This window comes from Aedes aegypti, chromosome 1 (assembly GCF_002204515.2).
Source record: "Aedes aegypti strain LVP_AGWG chromosome 1, AaegL5.0 Primary Assembly, whole genome shotgun sequence".
In the NCBI taxonomy this organism is placed as follows: Eukaryota; Metazoa; Arthropoda; class Insecta; order Diptera; family Culicidae; genus Aedes; species Aedes aegypti.
This window is the reverse complement of record NC_035107.1, coordinates 147090510-147109631: the sequence shown is the minus strand read 5'-3', so window position 1 is coordinate 147109631 and position 19122 is coordinate 147090510. Positions and strand designations below refer to the sequence as shown.

The 19122-nt window shown below is 37.0% G+C and overlaps 1 pseudogene; it reads right to left on the bottom strand.

The window, feature by feature from the left end:
- Positions 1 to 710: 710 nt before the first annotated feature.
- Positions 711 to 18348, bottom strand: LOC5572172 (annotated as a pseudogene).
- Positions 18349 to 19122: the final 774 nt, after the last annotated feature.

Sequence of the window (19122 nt, the reverse complement as noted above, 5' to 3'; positions counted from 1 at the left end):
AGGAGTTCAAATGAATAGTCCGTATGGATGGTAATAACTGCATCGTGTGTCGTTTTCAACTAAGAGACAATTGAATTGAATCATATTTTTTCAACAGGTTAAAATTGCGAGCTAAATATTAATGTAAGTACGAACATATTAGAATGAGAGAACAGTTTGCAACGACTTTGAAGAAAAATCAGCTAATGCAATAGAGCAGACCAAAGCCAAAATAAGGCAAATGAATATCCATTGTCGGCAAATCAAATGACAAATGCAAAAAAGAAAATATGAATAAATTACATTTCAAAGGAAAAGGGCATACGATAAGAAGAAGTGCTGTTTTATTGTTAGTAAGAATAGATAGATATAATTAAATAGAACTAATAAATATTACTATCAATATAGCAGTAGTAAAGTGGAAAAATGGACATCAAGATTACTATAAAAAGAAGAAACTGACGACAGATCGGAAGAATGGAGTTAAAGTGCAATGCAGACTAACGAGTTAACCCAGTTGTAATTCTTCATAAATAAGTTCAGCACAGTCTTCGATTAGGTGAGTAGAGAGATAACAGAACAAGCAACGACGGGATGAGAATGGTTATATGTAACGGGTGGAAAAAGGAGGTTTCGAAGGATTTGGTTTTAGCATGCACCGAGAACGATTTTAAAATGAACGAAAATGACGAAAGACAGGTGAAATGGGTTAGACAATAAAAGAAAGAGTGTGGGTTAAAAGTTTCGAAAGAGATTTGCTTGTTAATACATTTTTCTTCTACGGGTACATAATATTTGTCGAGGATCGTTTTACAGAACATCTACTTTTGAAATCACAAATCGTTATACGCTACTATTAAAATCAAAATCTAAAAGCTAGATAGTGTGTTTTTTTTCTTTTGTTTCATTCTAAAAGGGCAAGTTTGTAAAGAAACAGGCGTTTGGGGACGTTCCGTTTCGTTTTCGATGACACCCCGCTCATCTGGCACTCGCACATCGCACTCATTCACACTCATCTATCTGCACACTTAAGAACGAGGACACTCATGGCAGTTTCGTCAGATTCACTCACTTAGTTCGACTTCTTGTCATCCTCATCCTTATACCAGTCTTTGCTGTAAATTGGGAAAACAAGTATTTAGCAATAGGTCGATTTTGTACGACTGGCCATTGCCAGTCGTCTCAATATGCAATCAGTGTCAGTCGATAACATACCATTCCGGAACATTGTCCGGGTTGTCACAGCGCTGAATGTCTTCATTGTAGACAAGTCCAGCGTCACACTGTCCCTGGCGTGGCTCGATGCCATTCAGACAGTAGTAGAACCGAGAGCAATCCGTTGGGTGCGGATAGTTGGGGTGAAGGATGGTGAGCCCATTCTTGTCATGGCGGACCTCCTTGGGGCACTCGAAACCATCGCTGAGTTTCTCTACAAAAGTTAAAGGTCATGGTTAGCTATCCTGAAACGTTTCCAACGCGAGAATACTTACTGTAGGCGTTGGTAGCGCAACCGACACGGGCTGCCACATCGGGCCAAACACAGGTTCCGGACTTTTCATCGAAGTGCAGATTACCGGTGCAGCTCATTTCCAGCTCTTCGCCGTTGATGCAGCTGTAGAACACGTTGCAGATGGCGGGATCAGGATGGCTGAAGAAACCATTCTTACGTGGACAGTAATCGCTGGTGCCCTGAGGTTCCTCTGTAATTGAAGTGGGGCGCATCGTATTAGATCATTTGATAAGACAGGATTTGGTGGATTACTATCGCATCTGCTTCGTAAGCAGAGGGTTTTCAAGTCAACCCAGGTTTCCTGGGGCACACAATCGTTACATGTGAAGAGTACACGTCCCCGAATAATCTTATCCGGAGAATTTGTGGGAATGCCGAGTGCTGGAATTGCAGCGCTTATGGCGTGCAAACCAAGAGTCGGTTGAAGAGAGTTAGCCTTGCTGCGAGGCTGGTCCTCTGTAACAATGTTTAAGTTTAGGAGTAGTTAGCCGAGGCAACTTCTGTTACTTCTGCTTAATTGTTTATGCGTTGGTCCCTTCTCGAAGTAATACCATAAGGTATTTTCGGGGAGAAAAGGGTCTGAGATCAAGGGTACACCTACATGCGGATCATCCAACCATTCATTGAACTACACCTCTCTTTACCCCTCCTAATACATTGGCAACCTGCTTCACAAACCTAACCCATATCGTAACTTAGTTACCCCCGATACCTATACAACTATAGCAATGGAATATACGGTCCAGGTCTGCGTTTGTTTGTTGTTTGATGTCCGTTTGTTTTGGGTAATAATCGTGCAAAACACTGATATTCTACGAAAAACGTATTTCAGCGTGTAGCCGATAAGCTGGCAGTTGCCTCTCCTCTATAGGATTTTTAAGAGAAAGTTGCAAAAAATCAAACATGTTTTAAAAATCTACTTTACGTGATTCTTAAATTTGAGAAAATAAGTTTAAACAATCTTGGGTAATGAATATTTGGCAACAGGACGATAGTCAAAACTAAATGGGAATAAGAGGCTCTTTTAAGTGGTAATTAAATAGAAAATTGGAAGCGAAAGAACTTTGAAATATATGATGTTATTTATGTTTCCTTTTTCAATATATCTTTTTATTTTCAAGTAATTAACGTTTTAAAAAAAAATCCTTATGATTTGACAGTTCTTTACTACTATTCTTCCATAAGCTTTCGTTGGAAGTTTGAGAAACTTGAGAACCAAGTGAAAACCCGAACAATACAATGTCCTGTGTCGCCTCTCGTTGGTCGGTGATGAGAATCGAATGTTCAAATGGTTGTTGTCTGTGCTTTTTGTTGCTGGCTCCAAGGGATCGTTCAAATATTACGTTACGCATAAGGGGGAGGGAGGGGGTCTGACGTAGTGTTACGGTTCATACAAAAATACAAAGGAGGGGGTCTGAAATTGGCTAATTTTGCGTTACGTAATGTTTGAATGAACCCCAGATGCTAGCATTTCGGAACGATGTAAACAGTCGTTATTCCATTGTTAAAAATGATATCGAGCATGAAATAAATTAAAAGCTCTTGCAATTTCAATATATATATATATTTCAATGTATCAAGTTAACTATTAAGTTTCAGTGTGGCCAAATTTGCGGAATAATTTGAACATATATATTGCTCGATTATTATGAAAAAATCGGCCATACATGTTTGAAAAATAGTAAAAATAAAGCAATTGTTAAAGATTGATGATCTGGCAACAATGTTGTGAACCTAATGGGTTATATTTGTTTAGTTCTTAGACAGTCGAAACAAATAATGGTTATATCACATTTAAAATTAAATTTCAAAAATAGGTTCAAATTTGTACCTTGACACTTTAGATCATGTTTGACATTCACTGAGTCGGCAAAAACGCCACAGGGGCTCATCTTTTTAACATTGGGGTTGTTCCTATTTGATATTTCGGAAGGGACACGGAAAACAAAATACACTCAAAATTTGAGTTTAAGCCAAAGGGTGTGACAAAATCCCAGAAATCCGAAAAAAAAAAGTTTTTTGGTCGTAAACCAACGAAAATCATACAAAAATTGAGTAAACATGTGATTCTGGCCTAAACTTAATCGTTTGGTACTTAAATTAGGACAGGGCTTTAGGACCCTATTACGGGGGATGGTGCCTCAAACCGAAATTTTCTACAACGAACTGACATGTCTTTTTAACTGCAATCAGAAAAAGCGCTTTCTTGATCGATTGCTTGCAATTTCCCATGCATCAAGATAGGCCATGAATTTTTGTCAGTAGCGTATCAGGCTTTAAGGCTGGTTCTCTACTGACAAGAAATGGAATCGCCTATCTCGATGCGTGGAAAATTTCTTCTCAGAAATGGTCCACAAAAACACATTCTTCTTCTTCTTGGCATCAACGTCTTCACTGGGACAAAGCCTGCTTCTCAGCTTAGTGTTCGTTTGAGCACTTCCACAGTTATTAACTGAGAGCTTTCTTTGCCAAAGTTGCCGTTTTCGCATTTGTATATCGTGTGGCAGTTACGATGATACTCTATGCCCAGGGAAGAAGATCCTGGACCGACCGGGAATCGAACCCAGACACCTTCAGCATGGCTTTGCTTTGTAGCCGCAGACTCTAACCACTCGGCTAAGGAATGCCCCAAACGATTACTTATCCAATGCAAAAATACTTTTAGCAGTCAAACACGTAGTTTAGTGCAACTTTCGCGCAATCGGGATGAATCTTCTTGAGTTGTGAGTATTGATACGCAACTTGCTTGAAACGAAGTTGTGTTGCGGATGCTTTAAATCAAGAATGCCTATCCTATTTGTACCGTGGGCCAAATCGCTGAGAAAATACTGATAGGTGGGCCAAATCCCAAAATTTTTGAAAATCAAATGAAACTAGTTCAGTTGAAAATGTTTTTTTCTAGAAAAATTGAACAAAATAAAGAAAAACTCTTCTGAGCATCATACTAAAGATTCTGTAAAACTTATTTTAGTATTCTGTGATAATCTCATCTAGGTTTCTGTTTGAGTTGTTCTTTGTCAGAATATTACCTTGAATTCTTTTAGGGATTGGATCCTGAGAAAATTGAGAGTTCCTCAAAATTAACACTCCTTGAAATAAACATGATCTGCAACGCATTACGAGAGCTTGTTTTTCATCTTCTGCTACAGCTTTTATTAAATCGGGGGAAAAGCAGTGCCTGATAAAAACCCATTTAAACAAGCTCCAAATCTAATAGCACTGTTGCTATTGGACATTCGGGGATTATTTAGCATGCCTCAAAAATAAAACACCTCCAATGGTAAATAAGCGAGAGAAATGGGTTTTATCATCGCTCTCTTTTTGGAGCTCTCGTTCACTGCTCTCATTTATAAAGCTTGATACAACTTGCGAAAAATTGCCGATCATGAAACGATATAGACAGATGGGATGCTTTTCTTCGATTGCTTTAATCGTGCTTCGAAATCGAAAGAGAACAAATTCAGCAATGCCTGATTTTAGATAGAGGAACTGGGGGTAAAATGAACACCCTAAGCAATTTTCATGTTTTCTTGCTAATGAAGCTGTCAGATTCTTTTTCAATTGCTCAGAATTGAAGAAGGATGTTTATGCAATGTAACAAATTGACATATTGTGATGGAAATAGAATTTTATTGACACTTACTTCATTGGCATACGATGAGCACATAGTGCAATAATAACCATCCACTATGTTAGTTATTACGTATCTCATGAATAATTGATCCCAAGACCTATATTCCAGGAATTTTTTGAATGGATCAGAACATGTTTTTAAACACAATACAACATTACAACCTTAAAATCGAAGTAACATATTGCTCTGAACTGGTTATGCATATTCAATGATTCAAAGGGTTCGAGATGAAGATCCGGAGACTTTATGGCAAGCATGACCAATAATAAAATAGGGCTTGATAATACTCCTTAACATCATCAGAGTTCGATGACATACTCTAGAGCAGCGTGCTGCCTTTGCCTTTTTGCGAGGGAGCGAAAAAATGTTAAACAGAGAGGCAACGAAAAATGAGCGAGGGCTATGCAGCACAAAACACAACAGAGTAAAAATTCCATCAAAAAAGAATGCTCTCACAGCTCCCCGAGGACTGCCTTGTTCGGGCGGGACACTGAAGTGTTCTTTTGAAGCGTGAGTAAAGGTGAGTATCGCAACAAGAGAGGGAGAGTACCAGAAAAAATCCTCGCATCTTTTTGCACTCTCACTTGAATCACTTGATGATCTGTGTTGAAAATTTTGAGTTCAGTTTTTACTCCTCAGAAAAATGGCAAAATCGTCTAACCTTTGCATCGCAGAGGAGTTTCTATCAAGCCTGAATATAATATACTATTTCATTAGTTAAATACGTCTGAACTAGAAAGCAAATGCAAAAAACAAAACTGATCATTCCAATCTATAGTTTCCAATTTACTCATCTCTTATTTTACGAACTGCGCAAAGAAAAGAGTTCATAAAACAAGGTTTAAGTCTATAAATAGTTATTTAAGCAACACGTTGCAAAATTATGATTTTTTCAGCACGAGTTGTACATTTATCGAACGAGGCTTGCCGAGTTGGATAAATACAACGAGTGCTGAAAAAATCGAGTTTTGCAACGAGTTGCATACAACATTTTTTGCTATTACGAAAATGCCGTTTAATTGAATTATTTCTAACAGCACAAACATATTTCAAGAGTATCCACATGGCCCTCCATGCGATGCATAGTCTCAATAGTTTTTAATCAGATAGGCTGTAACACAGCAACCTGATCTTGCGTATGACAATCAGAAATTTTCACGCTTCAATCCATATTCTATTGATCTGATTTCGACGACGGACCAGGTAAGACGCCGGATGCAATTTTTGAATTATTTAAATTATTCCTCTTGTGTCAACCTGCCTGCACGAACTGTGAAGAGACGTGGAGTTAGGCTTCGGACATTTTGGAATTTACTCTACAGCAAACTTTGTAAACACTGGGTGACCCGATTCTAAATCAGAATGGTTCCCTAGGCTCCCTTTAGGCGGATACGAATCGCCAAACGCTTGCAGAAGCTGAAGCATTGTCTAACTAGTCATTGAGATTCACAGGGCAGTTCAATAGGTAAATGGCGTTTGAAGAGTCACAGACAGTGCTGGGAATGGTAATATTAGTAGACTTGAATTTCGCGAAAATTACGTGGCTTTCCCAGTACAGTAGTTCAAAAAATGTGAATCTCATCAAGTAGCCTATGTTGGGTGCATGAATTTTTCTAAATCGTTAGTGTCAGTGAAGGCTCCAAATGCGGGAAATGCAGCGGGAAATAAAACATTTTTCTACAGTAATTTTGGGTTGCCCTTAGCAACGGGTGTTTTGCAATTTTCAAGGCTCTTTGCTACAGTAGCGATAGGTGTGAGTTTCGCTGGCTTCGCTGACTGCGATTGGCTTTGATTGGCTACTGTAGAATGAATTTCAGATTTTTTCCAACCCTGGTCACAGATACTTAGTTGGTGACTCCCAAAACAGAACTGAAAAGTGCTACTTTTCAGCACCGAAAAGAGTGCTGAAAAGTAGCACTTTCAGTTTTGTTTTTATTGTCAGGAAAAGTAGGCCGTTATGTGGTTCATTTCCTTGATATAGGGGTCTATTTTGTAATTCTAGCGAATTCACGAGACTCGTCTGTAGTCATTGTCGATCAAAGCAAGCATGTATATTTCAGATGTCACCCATCGACTTTCATAGTAATCCAGTCACATAGAGTGACAACTGTCGATAAGCTCGAGTGACAGAGCCAAGTCGAGCGGAATATTTGGTCGACAGTGACTCCAGTCGAGTCGTTTTTGATCGACTCGACTTATAAAATAGGGCCCATAAAGTAGGCTTATATGCAACGTAATGGCAAAAAGATATTTTCAACCATACTGATAATGATGGTTACTTTTCTAATAGTGGCCATTTTCGAGTTATTTCAAGTTCAAAAATTATTCATTCAATGATGGAATAGGGCATTTTCATTAATCAATCGTGATTCTTCATCAAGAACAATAGGGTTTCGAGAGTTTAGATCATATTACCTACTACTGACTGAAATCAAAGTCAATCCTAAGCCACATAACTAACCATTTAACAATTTATATACTTTGCTGATACAACTATAATTATAGCAAAATGCTGTAGGTACATACTAGTTAAACAAGAAAAATTGCAATCCTTCTAGCTGAAAATCCCTGCAGTTAAACCGTGTTGCATAACGTAAAAACAACCCTTCGTCATGGTGTTATTATATTAAAAGGGCACAAAGTACTTACGCAATTCCAACCGATCGCCGCAGTCCACGTTGAAGGGCTGGTCGCACTTGTTGGCCAGTCGGATCGTCTGGTCGAACACGAGCCCGTCCCGGGCAGATCTTCTCCGTCGCTACGCCCTCATCGCACACGTAGTACTTGTCGCACTGCTCCGGATGCTCAAACTGGCCCCGGTTCTTCGGGCATTTGAATTGTGCATCTGTGCATCGAAAAACGAGAAACGAGAAACGAAAATTAGCAAACAGCTGACAAAATGTCACACATCGCGTCAACGCATCGCAACAACGTGTTACGCGCATTTTCGTAATGTAGGTCGATTGGACAAATTGCGACCCTGAGATGGGGAACGGCATTTGCGGTCGTCAGCGCGGCGCTTCATCAATTTACATATCGTGCGCTTTGTTGGATTATTACGCCAGCTTGAAGATGAACCAGTTTTGTCCCCCGAAGGTCACGGCGTACCTTCGGCTCCATGAAATTTGAAGAAATGGTAGTATGTGCATTAGCCATGCGACACGTTTATGTGAAAATACAAATTCTCGCTCCAGTCCATTTTTAAGGGCCCATAACAACTGTGCAAAATTTCAGCTCGATCGATGAAACTATAATTTAGCGCCAGCCGGTTCAAAGTTTGTATGGGATCAACTATGGGAAAACTTACCTTTACAAAGACCTCTATAAAAATTCTGAATACAGACCTTGATATGTATTTTTGCAATAACCAACGTTGTCGAAGACCGCAAATCAATCGTATGCTTGTGAAAAAAGTTATTTAGCATTGATTATTCGGATATTTTGCCCAATTTTGTTATTCCTTTACGTGTTAAGCAATGTCGCCTTGCTAATAGGTTTTCATTGAATAATTTGTTTCACAAGTGTCGGCTTGATTTGTGGTCGTCGCCAATGTTCTTCATCGTTTAAATACCAATCGAGGTCTGTGCTCAAAATTTCATAGAGGTCAATAGGCGACCTCTTCGCGATTTTTTCTTTGCAAAAGTTTTACTATAGTAAATCCCATACAAACTTCGAACGGGTGGCGTCAAAATATAGTTACACCAATCAAGCTGAAATTTTGCACAGTTGTTATGGGATCCAAAGGCAATCAAACAAGTGAACTGGAGCGAGACATTGTATCAGCGTTTTTGTCCTCCCAAGGACTTAATGGAATATACCACTTAGGAGCTACAAACGTAACCAGTGATTAACTGATGGTTTTCAATCATGATATAGACCTTTCACTATTCATTCAAGGTATAACAGAATAATGTATTAAGTTTTACGGATGTTCCAGGTCTTGCAAGAACTCCATTGAATATAGGCCTCAGGTTTCAGTAGCGTAACAAACGCACAGTGGGACGGATGTTCACAATATTTGTACTTTTTTCAGTAGCGTGTCAAAACGTGTTTTAAAGGTATGGTGTCATCGGATGAAAGTTTTCAAAAATATGGGGCATCAAACTGACCAAAACATTTAGTTCGGAATTCCGCCACAGGTGGCAATGCAAATTTATTTTTTTGTATATGACGATTATGAACGTAAACATGATGCCTTTGACAAAATTGTGAATTAATGAAATTGAAACAAGTTTGCTAAACTTACCAACTCTCTATCGGAATACAAAAGTAAGTTATGAAAGGACCTAAAATATCATTTTTATTCGAATATTTTCAAAAGTTGAAGTTTTGATTGTAATACTTTTAAACTGCACAACCTTTATCGGAAGTGAACAGGGTTATGAACCACAAACAGGATAAAATATTGCCAATTTTAGTAAAACAATGCTTTTCATGTTTTGATATTATAAGGGAGCAAATGAATGCAGATAAAACCCCTAGAGGTCAAACTACATTATAAATAGTTGCTTATTTTAACGGGTTTCACAGGTATTCATGAGTTTAAAAACGAGCAAATTTGAATACCATAATCCCTTTTTTTTCAGCCTTAAAAATGGCCGTATCTACTTTCTACCGCATAATATTCAAGAAAGTGGATGTTTTTCAATTATCTTATCATTTCATGCAACGTTGTACACATCAAAATCCAGAATTCCAATAAAATAAAAGTAATGTTTTCATGAATCCCAAAAATGAATATTTGTTCAAAATTTTCATATTTGATCGCAAAGCATGCTAGTTACATCAAAAGAACGGATGTCTTTATTCTATTTAATGGTTTCGGAAAAAAGGTCACTCAATTAAGAAATATCCATCTGTGGGGTCTTAAATTTTTGGAGAGAGTTTAAAAACGTGGAATAACTCTTCATGATTTAGTGCCTCCAATATTTTGAGGAGTGAGATTAGTCCTTGTTTGGATAAGAACAAATTCTCTTCACCTGAATAAACGAGTTTATTTTTCCATTGTTGGGGAATTTTTGATGGTGTCTAAAGCTTTTCTTCATATGATGTAAATAGGTAAAATACATTGCCTTCATTTTTTTAACCAATATTGAACGCTATTGTTAAAAAAATGATGCTTTAAAAAGCAGATACCGTCATATTAGAGGTAAAAATTGTGGCCTTGATTAACGTTAGGCAAATTAGTCCATAACATCAATGTCACTGAATCGATTCATATTTGAACTGTCGAATCGTTTCACCAATTTGATCGAATCCTTTGCATCGATGTTTTTTGAATTGATTTTAGTGGAATTCAAATGGTATAGTGCTGAATATGGATTTTCATTTATCTATAGGTGACACTAAACGGCTCGAAGATTTATTATCATCATTGAAAGTAGCAGTTTTTTTTACAAAAAAAAGCTTTCCAGAAACCCTATTTACTTCCATAAAGTTGTCTATTTTGCCTATTTATCGTTTTATAAAACAATGTTACCATCAAAACCTTCATCTATTGAACATATCAGAAAAAACACCTCAAGCTTCTATAAACTATCTTTGTATTTTGGTAGGGTGTCCCAGTGGATAGAGAGAGTTTATTCAGCAAACTTCAATTTCTTTAATTTAAAACTTTGTCAGAGTTAAAACCTTCAAATAAAAAAGTTAAAATTTGCAGTACCATCTATGGCGGGAGTCCCGAACCATACATTCTGGTCACCCCGATACGCTATATTTATTTGAAAAATTTCATCCAAAGATTTGATCTGAAGTTTTGACACGCTGCTGTATTTTGTCACTAAAATTCGATTCCATGCATATACTGTAAGAAAAAATATCTTATTTTTTTTACAATTCAATTTACAATTTACACAGCAAGCGTTGACCGCAATAGCACCATTATGTTACCGATTCACCACGGACAGAATTGTTCAAAGTTTTTTGGAAACGTTTTTACAACACTTCGAAACAGGTCTTGCCAGTGTAAACTATTGTCCGGCCCAGCCTTTTTCTCGGCAGCTCTAAATCAGCCGCATATTGAGGCGAATTCATTTTGATGATAATATCTTTGGCAAAATTGTTTGTTCAGTCTCGGAAATCTCGTCAGTGGCAAGCTGACAGAACGAAGAATCATGTGAATGTGTTCACTGATGTGTTTTGATAGAAAAATACTATGTATGTGGTGTTTAAAATTTGGTTGCCGATAATAGGTGAATGGTGCCGAAGCCGTAAAGCACTCCACAACTATTGATAAAAAAAAAAAACATAACTCCTCTGATTTTTTCATATTTTTGTGTAAAATTAGCTCAGCATTCCAATGATGCAAAACTTTTAAAATCGGTGGTTGCGAATACCATGAAAATTCAGTTTCCGTTAAAATCCAATATGGCGGCCAAATTCAATATGGCCACCAAATATATTTATTTTTTTTTTCAAATGAAGCTCCAATGGTGTTCAATCTCAAAATCATGTTATTGTGAAGACAGGTTGTTGAAGAAATTTCTGAGTTGATGGCAGTTTGAGTGACCCAAAAATTGTCAGAAATCGAGAGGTCTCAAAACCTGTTTTAGTTATAACTATCGAGGGGTACATCAGTTTGTCCAACCGAAAGCAGTTTCTTTACTTACTCGACAGGAGCTTTCGAATGAGCATAAATTTGAACAAGACCAAGTATAAGTAGTGGGCGGGGTCTCAGCGAGAATTACTCATCTTTTGTAAAAAACAGCGATAACATATGAAAATCTCGAATCGCTTTTTCGTCGCACGAGTAACAAACTCAATTACATAGTACTTGTCAAGCATTTCTAGTGGACTTGAATCCCCCTTGAATAAACATGAGCTTATCACGGAGAAATGCATTTCGAAACGAATAAAATCCTGTTTTTTCTTCAAAATTGTTTTGCAATAATGCAATAATTTTGTTCCATCTTTTTTCTATCTCAGTACAAAACTTAAGGTATTCAGACCCTACTTTGGAATCATACCGTGGTAAATCAAAATCCGGACGGTACCAATATCCGGACACTCTTGTAATATTCATTAATTTAAGAGCTAAACTAAATGTTAATATGTTAGTTTCAGTTTCTTGGCTTCTTCTATGAACATAGGCTGATCATTTAACATTCATTTATAAATCTAGTTACCAATTGCTAATTAATAAATAACAACAAAATAAAATTTTACTGTCAGTTGAATGCTCTTTCTCTGCGGTACAAGTGATTTTTGTGATTGCGTCAAACGAGTCATCCACAACATTTAGGAAACTATAATGCATTTAAATGAAATCTATTTGTGTAGTGTTTCCTGAAAAATGTTTACGAAGTGATAGTTGAAGAATTCAGTGACACCACATTTCACACAAAATGAAATAAAGGTATATTTTAAAACAGTTAAAACGAGCTGTCCCGGCATTGGAATCAAGTGTATTGAAATCCGACATTGGTTTATATCGTGTAGTTATATAGTGTAGAACATAGTTTCCCACAGGAAGCTTTTGACATGTTTTAAACATGTAAAATGATAACAAGAACAATTCAGTGCATCGTTTTAAGCAGAAAAATGAATGATCAGTGGTTGTTGCAAGTTCGTACCACAGGCATTTCAGATCAGGTAATCAAACCACAATTTTCTCTTACATTTCAATGTTAAAATGATTATATGGCACCCGCATTGCTTAGGTTCTTGAAAGTGTTTTTAAACTCTGTTAGTTTCAAAACCTTAGCATGGTTTAATTTGATAATTCCTCGTTGAAATAGAGCTGTCCGGATTTTGATTCAAAAGTGTCGGATTTATAAACAAGACTTGATGAGGTGTCCGGATTTAAGGACAAGACAAGCTTCTGTTTTTTAACAATTGCATGATATAATAATAATTTTTGGGGTAAAATTCATCATTTTCACTACAATATCTATCATTAAACTGTTGTTACATAACAATATTTAAACAAAATTAAGAAATAAATTTATTGAAACTGGGGATTAAACATTTGTGACAGCTTAAGTGTCCCGGGTATTGATGCAGCACGGTATAATCAACAAACAACTTCAAAGAGACTATTATGCCAAATTAGGGGTTCCTGGGGTAATATGCACTGCCGGGGCAAAACGCACCTTGTCAATTTCTCTGAAATTAACTGGTTTTGAGACAAAAGCACTATGCGGATTGATAAAATGTAGCAAATTCTTGACACCCTGAAAATTTGATACATTTTGAAAAATTTAACAATAAATTCGAAAAGCACGATTCTGATGTAACTTTTCCGATCATTTCATTTGTTGTTTTGAAAGCGATGATTTGAGAATTTTTACAACTTTTCGCCATAAAACAGATGATTAGAGACTGGGTAAGTTGTTGATGACATGATGTGGCGAAATAACACGAACTACTATTACGAAATAACTATTTTCCATAACATTTTCTGTTAAGCGCCCGGTTGGGGCAACATGCATTCTATTGGTCGGGGCAGAACGATCCATTCCAAAATAAACTACAATAATGAAAGTTTGTTCATTTGAAGTCTTTACTAACGTATTCATGCAAAATGGTATCATCCAAAAATCGTGTTTTATGGTAAATAAAATTATGTTTAAAACATGATGGTGCATCTTGCCTCATTGTTGTGGTGCGTTCTGCCCCAAAAAGGGGTGCATCGTGCCCCGCATCAATTTTAATTCACGCAAAAGTAGTGTTTGAAAAAAAAATGAATTTTCCAACTCTAATGTAATTATGATGCAAATTCACTCAACACTCTGTAGGGTGAACCCAAACAAACTAGATTCGTGTAATAAAATACTACTTACATATTGTTAAGTGTTCATTTCGGCAAATTTTCCTTAAGTGGTGCATATTACCCCAGGAACCCCTACTATTAGTGAATTAGAGATTTCACAAAATATCAAACTAAGATACCATCAAAACGATTTCAAAACCATTGTATTTTAACATTCTTTGGATATATCAAGCATAGTTTTAAGTTTCAGTGTCTCCAAGATACGATCAAAATTTTGTCGCAATTTTAAGACATATTGCCAAAAAATGATAAAATGTCTTTTTTTCATTAAATGCAGTATAACTTGCACAACAGATCTTTCGCTTTTAATACGCGAGCACACATTTTTTTTTGTGAAAAATCAATGATTAGGCAGTATTTGTTAGATTATTGCCTACTAGTTGACCCGACAAACCTTGTTTTGTCAAGCAGTAGGCTGTCTGATAATGTGATACAATGTGTAAGTGTAAGGTTTCTTCCTTTGTTTTTCTTATTTTCCGTGAAGTTTTTCGTTTTTTGTGCACGAAAACACATCGGAACACTACAAGATCCTAGCTGTGAAAGAGTCAGATAAATACTTTGAATCGTTTTCAAGCCATTTCGTGAAAAAAACCATTCAATTTTTATTTATATTTTTTTTTCTTTTATTCTTAATGAAATCAAAATACGTTAACTTTACATTATTCCATATAAATATTTGGAATTCTTAATTTAAAATCGCCATTTCTTAGGATTGGCTTAAAACACCTTAGTTATATTTGACTAGAAAATGTATAGAAAACGATAGAATCGACAATGGATCATTAAAATAACCAAAACAGCCGCTATGAAATGCATAGATAGCGCCACGGTAGTTTTGTGTGTTTGAACAGAACTGCAATGCTGTCACAATGTTAAATCCCATTATAACGGTAGCGCCGCTGTTACATTATGATGCCGGTGAGTGCCAAATGAAGTGACCTTGCAATGATCCATTAAGAACAAAAATGATATTTTCTTCATAACTGCTGATATAAAATTAAAGAAAATGAGCAAAATTAGCAGCATCCATGTATTACGTAACGCTTATTTATTTTATTAAATTCAAAGTCTATCAAAATTTGGTGATAATTTTCTTCTAGCTGTATGTTTCAAAAAGTATACCTAAAGCTATCTCCGTCAAGGCGGGAGGTAGATAAAATTACAATTCTAGCATTACGCAATGTACTGAATGTACTGAAAAAACGAAAGAATAATAATCAGTGTTAATAATGTTTGGGAAAACATACATTGACTGATTTTTTTTTACTACATAGTTGGTTTTAATAACAACTTGAGTTACAGAAACTTTTTATAATTACAAAAATTGGGAACTTTCTTTGAATCTTAACGGGACCAACTTCTAAACGTTATTTCTCAGAGGCTCCCCTTCTTAGGGTTGTTGAAATCTCTTGCCGTTTCAAAATATTACTACACGTCTAGTTTTCAAGATATTGGCTGTTAAAAATGCATTATTTAAACGACTTAAATGAGCTTTCATACAAGTTCGCTTGTATGGCGATTTATTTGCTCAATTTCCTAGAAAATTGAAACTTCATTTGTTAAAATCTTTTCTTAGTCTAGAGCAAATAGCGGATTACTATGCCCGAATTAGAAATAATTGAAAAAGTTTATAAGGAGCTCCATGAGGTTCTCAATGCGCTCTACCCGAGATGGATCTTCATATTTATTGAAAATCTCCACAGCCCTCTCCTAAAATCTCCACAAAGGTCTCTACTGAACACTCCACAGGAGTCTTCACAGAGGTCTCACGGGTATCTTCAGCGTCTCCGTTTGGATCCCCACGAAGTTCTCCGAAAGAATCTCATCGGAACTCCTAGAACCTTTTTGGAAGCTTTGGAAAATTGGGAGATCCGTAGAATTCTGGAAACCAGAGAGAGCCTTTTGAAAACTCATAGTGAACCTATCTTATTTTATGAGAACCCACTGAAAACTTTTTGGGATACCATTGCGAGCCCTTTGGGAATTGCTGGGAACCCAACTATGGGCGGTTTCAAAATAACACAGTTGAACTAGATATCGTTATTCACTTGATTCAAGCCGCCGAATCTATTGCCCTTTCCAATAATGTCAATAGCCCGTCCGGTTTTGTACGATTATTAGCTACTGAAAATGAATTATTTATCGATTTCGGGTAACTTTCATGCAAGTTGCCAGCTTGCATGCTGATTTTTGTGCTTAATTTTGTATAGAAATCAGTTTTTTGGTCATTAAATAATCCAAATCCAATTTTAAAGTATTATTTTTGGACATTCAAAAGAAACAACAAACTTTATAGGAACCTGCAGGCTTGTTAAAAAAAATCAATTGAATCGATATCAAACCGGGTCAATTTCACTCAAACTGTGTCTCATACAAAAGTTTATAGTCTTTTGGCATGCTCAATGGATTGAATTAGCCAAAACAGTTAATAATGCATAGTTTGAGTTCATTCAAACTTCAATAAAACCAGTATTCTTCACAACTTTTATGACCTGTAGCACACAATTATGAACAGCTGCAAAGGATTCAGCCCCTTAGAAACTTAGGAATTCCCAAAATTACTGGAGACACATAATTTGATCTTTAAGATTACACTTCGTTCAGCTGTGAAAATATGGCGGCCAAAAATATGTTCCTTCAATATCGAGTTATGGAGAGTGACTGTAGTACATTGAACAGTTGCTATTAAAGTTAAACATGAAAAACTACAGCATCAACATTTTTAGATAGTTTTGGATAGTTGGAAGAATCAAAAACATAAATGATAACGATATTATATTACTGTTTTCAATAAAAATAAATAACTGGTACTTTAAGTATTCTGGAAGCTTTTTCAACCCGATTGTCATCATGAGATAATGTAATCAAAAATATCCTCTAATGCTAGTTGAAAAATCAACAATACAGTCAAACCTCCATGGGCCCGAAGTCTGAAGGACCATTGGCTCATGGAATATCGTAAATGTTACAGGAAACACTTTGGAAAGCTGTTGAGTGACCACCATAGCTTACCATGAAAAATGTTTTTAGTTATAGTTCCATGAGTTGATCATGGATGGTTTCACTGTAATTATGTTGAAAATTACAAAACACTGGCAAATGAACAATTTATCACTGGATTACAAATCATAAATGACTCAACGTATGTGAAAAAATGAAGGCAAAATCAAGACAATTCAATTTGAAACGACATACAATATTCTAATGTTCATAGACCATGCATCTATCCGTGAAGGCGAACATCAACATTAATTCTCATTCGTCAAACAATGACGCGGGAGACACACCCGTGTGCTTCTCTTGCCTCTGCCTACGAAACATAATTCCATTTCCGTTCGAGATCCGATGCCGATGCAGATTAATTTGATTTCAAAACACTTTCTCTTTGGCTTTCGGTGGCCTAAACTGTTACAAGGTTTTTCTCCGTGCACTGGTTAACCTTTCGGTTTGGAGCACTATGGAAACTTGTTTGGGACCCGTATCGATCAAGCTCTTATTTCTCTTCATTGGGCGCGATTTTTGGAACGTGGCGCATTGCTTATTCACTAACTGGCACGCTAAAAGGGTTACCGAAACAAAAGACTCACTTGGTTATTGCGTGCGTCGCCAAGCGACGAACCCTGTTTCACCAAAACTGCACTAATTAATTGGAATCAACTTAATTGAAAGTCTTCTGGGGACACACAGAAAAATCTAACATACTTAGCAGGGCTGTGACTGGTCAAGTGAGAAGCAAACCGCCTATTAGTCACCTTCTTTTATAGCTTTTTGCGTGCTGCACTCTCACTTTCAGCCACATGGCCTTCACGTTCACGTTGACACACTTCACCAACGAACTAAGTAGCCGTTGCCAATACCTTAGTTGTTGGCCCCCAGCCTGCTGAGATGGCGTGTTTCACATTGCGAGCCGCTCGGTCGTTTCTGTTATGTTTATTCTTTCGTAGTATTATGCATTTCGGCAAGTGACCTCCTTTTTGGGAACGGTTATTTTTTCTTTGCATGGACTATAACGCGCTGGTTTCTTGGCGGTTGGAAAGCGAGAGTTGAATTACAAGATCAAGCCATAAGACGCCAGATGATGTGGGATTGAAAGTGAGAGTTAAAATTGCACACGGGGGAAAACTGGTTCGCCTGCTAGCCCGCATAGGCGCAGCAAAAATGTCAATCGACGGTTTAACTGGAGTGCAGTTTCGTAGAACTTACGTGTAGCGGCAACCGCAAACACGGCAATTAGAACTATCGATTTCAGCATTTTTACGCGTTCTTATAGACACTACACTATTAACTACTTAGAGAATATTTAGTGGTCCTCCCGTTCGAGGCCGTGGTCCGTTCATATACTGATAAGAACTTCGTTCGAGGTTCAGTTTTTAGACTCTAGACGCCCAGGACAGCCCAAAAGTTGACGGTAAACTACGGCGCTAAGGTGATGAGACTCTCACTTTTGTCGACTCCCTTCCGTGATCGAAGTTGGCTGTGTGTTGTTGGGTTGGGCAAGAAGGAGACTGGCTTCGGCGGACCACTCACTAGTAGGAAAAAGGAAGAAATCGAACCAGAAAAACTCATAGCCAATAAGTTGTCTACGAGTGTGCTCGAGAGGAGGAAAGAAATGGATTATTTCCTTCTCTCACTATTATTAAAATTGAGCCTTATTGCACACCCAAGTGCCAGTATTGAACAGTATTGAAATCATGTCAAAATAATTAATAGTAAACTTGTCTATTACATGCTTTTCAATACATGTAGTTCATTTATTTATTGTCGGCACCATGTCTGTTCTACCGTGCATCACCAAAGATGTTCGTGTCCGCTAGTTCTACAAATAAATTCGTTGTTTTTTTTTTGCATTTGCACAATGACAGAATTTATTGAATGATTATATTGAGTTGTTTATACCTAAGAATAAAACAGAGGTATTGTTTTGAACTCCACCCTGGTCCATATAAAATCAATGGTAACGTGATTTAACCCGTATAGGCCTGAGTGAATGCAAAAATACTGTAACCCTCCCTTGCTCAGGAATTATTTAACGGATTTCAAATAATTTTATGACAGTAGACTGGCCACATATCTAGTTTCTAGAAGTGGCCAGAGGAACTCGGGAATACTCCAGTGGCTGGAGTTATTGCGGGTGAAGTCACTGGGTTCAAGTCGGGTATGAAAAGGTGATTTTTGGGACCTGCCAAGTTATCTTTATTTATTTTCAATGACAATCATTTTAATTTGCAT